The 4,494-nt window shown below is 58.7% G+C and overlaps 1 pseudogene; it reads right to left on the minus strand.

Moving 5' to 3' along the window:
• Positions 1 to 3,959: 3,959 nt before the first annotated feature.
• LOC134357186 (U2 spliceosomal RNA) lies at positions 3,960 to 4,091 on the minus strand (annotated as a pseudogene).
• Positions 4,092 to 4,494: the final 403 nt, after the last annotated feature.

The following is a 4,494-nucleotide window of genomic DNA, read 5'->3' on the forward strand; positions in this document are numbered from 1 at the left end:
AAGGCGTTCTCCTGGAAGAACTTTGCTACGTAGGACAGGTATGCCGGCAACGACCAGCTGACTGGGGCGTTGCGCGGGAGTGGGGCCAGACCCATCCTTCGTAGCCAGGGCGATAGGTAGAACCTGGGCACATAGTGGTACTTGGTGCCCACATACCTGGGCTCTACACACAACCTGATGCAGCCACATACGAAGCTGGCCATCAGGGTGAGGGCGACATTGGGGACGTTCTTGCCCCCATTGTCCAGGGACTTGTGCATAACGGTCCGTCTCACCCGCTCCATCTTGGATCCCCAGACGAATCTGAAGACAGCCCGGGTGATTTCCGAGTTGTAGGAGCGGGGGACGGGCCAGACCTGCGCCAAGTACAGCAGCCCTGAGAGCACCTCACACCTGATGACCAGGTTCTTGCCCGTTATCGACAGGGAGTGCCCTCCCCACAGTCCCAGTTTCTGTTTCACCTTGGCAGTCCGCTCCTGCCAGTTCTTGTTGCACGCCTCAGCCCCTCCGAACCAGATCCCCAACACCTTCACGTGGTCAGACCTGATGGTGAAGGGGACGCTGGATCGGTCGGGCCAGTGGCCGAAGAGCATGGCTTCGCTCTTTGTGCGGTTGACCCTGGCCCCCGACGCTAGCTCGAACTGTTCACAGGTGCCAATCAACCTGCGAACTGACCTCGGATCAGAGCAGAAGACGGTGACGTCGTCCATGTACAGGGAGGTTTTCACTTGGGTCCCTCCACTGCCTGGCAGCGTCACCCCTCTTATGTCCTCATCCCTCCTGATGGCTTCCGCAAAGGGTTCTATGCAGCAGACAAACAAGACAGGGGAGAGGGGACAGCCCTGCCTGACTCCAGACCTGATGGGGAAGCTGTCTGTTTCCCACTCGTTGACCTGGACTGCACTACGGATGTCAGTGTAGAGCAGTCTAATCCAATTCTGGATTCCCTCCCCAAATCCCATTTTGGAGAGCACGTCCGCCATGTACGTGTGCGATATCCTGTCGAAGGCTTTCTCCTGGTCCAAGCTGACCAGGCAGGCATCCACCCCCCTGTCCTGCACGTAGGCGATGGTGTCCCTCAGCAGCGTGAGGTTGGCTGAGATCTTCCTGCCCGGTACAGCACAGGTTTGGTCCGGGTGGATCACCTGTCCCAGAGCAGACTTGACCCTGTTGGCGATAGCCTTGGACAGGATCTTGTAGTCCACATTCAGGAGAAAGATAGGCCTCCTATTTCTAATGTCCTCCCTTTCGCCCTTCTGCTTGTAGATGAGGGTGATGATGCCCTTCCTCATGGACTCTGACATGCTGCCGGCCAGAAGCATAGCGTTGTACACTTCCAGCAGGTCTGGGCCCATCCAGTTTTACAGAGCCGAGTACAACTCAGCCGGTAAGCCGTCGCTTCCGGGAGTCTTACCCGACCAAAAGGAATGGATGGAGCCTGTCAGCTCGTCCAGGGTCAGTGGCTGATCCAGACTCTCCCACTTGCCGTCGTCTAAGACCTGCGTGATAGACGACAGGAAGTTGCGGGAGGCTGTGGATTCTGTGGCCTTTTCGTCGTACAGACCGGCATAGAAGGACTTGCAGATCCTCAGTATGTCGGTCTGCGAGGACGCGACTGAGCCGTCCTCTTCCTTAAGGTTGTGGATCACAGAGCTCCCCCTGTGCACCTTTTGGAAGAAGAAGCGTGAGCACGTCTTGTCCTGCTCCACGGTTTGGACCCTTGATCGGAAGATGATCTCGGAGGACTCGACGGCGAGGTGCTGGGCTTGCCGGCCCTTCACCTCTCGCAATTCCTCCCTGACATCCACCCCCTTCGACTGCAGAAGGAGAAGTTGCTCCAACTCTGTCTGGAGTTTACGCAGTTCCCTCTGCTCCTGCTTTGCCTTCTGGATACCCTTGCGGATGAAGAACCTCTTAATGTTCTCCTTGGTGGCTTCCCACCAGTGAACCGGGGAATCAAAGAAGGCTTTCAAGGTTCTCCAACCTGTGTACTCCCTCTCTAGTTCCTCGATGTTCTTTGGGGTCAGCAGCTTTACGTTCAGCTTCCAAGTCCCCCTGCCTGCCTTCTGGTCCTCCCGTAAGGGACAGATGGCTCTCAGAAGGCAGTGGTCAGAGAAGAACACCGGTGTGGCGTCGGTGGATCTGACCGTGAGGGACTCAGACAGGAAGAGGAAGTCGATCCGGGAGCGGGCTGAGCCGTCCGATCGTGTCCAGGCGGCTTGCGGCTGTGCTCCACCTGTGGGGGTGCCAAAGGCGTCGCGCAGCTTGGCTGTCTTCACCGTTTCCCTCAGGAGTCTAGAGGTACTCTCCAGCCTGCCGTCGGCGCTGCCGGGTCCTCCAGCCGCATCAATGGTGCAGTTGAAGTCTCCGGCCAGAACGACCGGCTGGGACGTCACCAGCAGCTGTGGGAGCTGCTCGAAGACGGCCAGCCGCTCGCTCCGCACGGGGGAGGCGGACACGTTGATCAGCCGGAGCGGAGTGTCCCGGTATTTGACGTCTGCTACCAGGAGGCGCCCCGCAACCACCTCTTTAACTTGGGTGATTGAGAAGTTGCCTCCCCGCAGCAGAATCCCCAGGCCGGAAGCGCGACAATCGTTGCCCCCCGACCACACAGACAAACCTTTTTTCCACCACCGTGACCACCTCCGGTAGTTCCGGAGGTGTGGTAGTCCGCACTCCTGGAGGAAGGTCACGTCGGTCTTTACAGTGTCCAGGTACTGAAGCGTGCTGACGCATCGCCCAGTACTCTTCAAACTTCGCACATTCAAGCACGCCAATTTAAGGTCTTCCATCATTGTAAGTCTTTTATTTTGGCTGCTCTCCGTCCTCACCCTTGCCATCCTGAGCCTTCATTCCCACCGCCTTTGTGAAGTTTTCCACCTCCTGTGTGCTCAGGTACTGCTGGTAGTACTCCTCCGTGTGTGGCCGTTCTGGTTCTGGGCGGGGGTGGGGGGAGTTGTTGACTTCCTGGGCTGCTTCCCCTTCCGGCTGCTGGGTGCCAGCCGTGGCTCTGCTCCCGGATTCCCGGAGCTCTGTGTGTCTGCTGCTCTCCGCCTCCTGTACTTGGGGGGTGGCCAGCAGACTTTCTCCCTCCTCTCTCCTCCTCTCCACCTGTTCTGCCAGCCGCTTCTTCCGCCAGGGCTGCTGGCCTCCCCCAACTCCTTCCTCCTCTGAAGAGGACAGGGTACCAGAGGCTGTGTGGTTCCCTGCCCTTTTCTTGCGTTGCTCCGCCTTCTGTCGCTTGGCCACCGCCTTTTGGGTCTTTTTGCATTTCACGACCTTCCATTCGGTTTCCACCTCAGCTCTCCCCTCCTCCATGGACTCCTGCTCGTCGTTTGCCTGGTCCTGGAGGGTCTGCAGTGGGGTTGCAGGTCTTGGGTTGCCCTGCGTAGACCATGATCCCTCGGTTCCCTCCGATGGCGAAGACGGAGGGGAGGTGGATGACGCCGCCGTTGGAATCCAACCTCAGCTTCACCTTGACCTGCCGTTTGCCGGTCCAGATTCCCAGTCCGTCCTTCACGTCCGCTGGTGTTCCTACACTCTCCACATACCGAGCGAGGATTGTAAGGACATCTACCACTGGCACGTGCGGGTTGAACATGTGCACCGTGATTGTCCGTTCCTGTTGCGTAGCTGTGGCAAAGAGGGCCTGTGCTTTCAATAGCGACAGCGGCACCTCTGTCCCCTTCAGCTGAAGCTGCTGGTACAGCTTCTGCCACCCTGCAGCCTGCCGGAAAGTGACATCGAAGAAACCTGCGAAGTCCTGGACGCAGTAGAGGTCGTCGGGCGTAAATCCGCAGCATTCCATCAAGACCTTCCAGATGAAGGTCTCTCGGGTGAAGCCGGTGCCCCCGTTCCGGTCTCGCACTGTCAGCCTAACAGTGTTCTTGATACCCGGGCCTCGAGCCGATGCTCTGCTCGCTGCTGCCATCTTCTTCCTCACTGCTGTAGTCGCTGGTATGGGGTGTTAGATTGGAGGCCAACCAGCATTAGGATCCACCCCTGCGTCAGCGCGAACTCTCCTCCTTCGCCTTCTGGTCTGATAAGAACAGAAACTACACTTGATCTGAGCCAAAAGGCCGAGAAGGCAACCCAGGGTGTGCCGAAACTGCGGCAAGGCAGGGCACATCGCAGCCCAGTGCAGGGTGGTGATGTGCAAGAACTGTAAAACCGAAGGCCACCTGACCAAAGACTGCACGCAGGCCAAGTCCTGCAACCTTTGCGGACAGGCTGGCCACCTGTACAGGGCCTGCCTGAGGCGTGGGGGCACCTACGCACAGGTGACCAGGGGAGGTGCTGGCCCTGAAAGTGCCCAGGCAGTTTCGGACATACCCGCCAGCGCTGCAGACGAGGCACCCGACAGGACGGATGGTGAAACCAGGGAGGAAGGTGCAAGCACCCCAAGACCAGCCACCCCACTGCAGACCCTCCAGGACCAGGCAAACGACGAGCAGGAGTCCATGGAGGCCGTCTGGTCTCGCCAATGTGGCCTTT

This window comes from Mobula hypostoma, chromosome 15 (assembly GCF_963921235.1).
Source record: "Mobula hypostoma chromosome 15, sMobHyp1.1, whole genome shotgun sequence".
Classification (NCBI taxonomy): Eukaryota; Metazoa; Chordata; class Chondrichthyes; order Myliobatiformes; family Myliobatidae; genus Mobula; species Mobula hypostoma.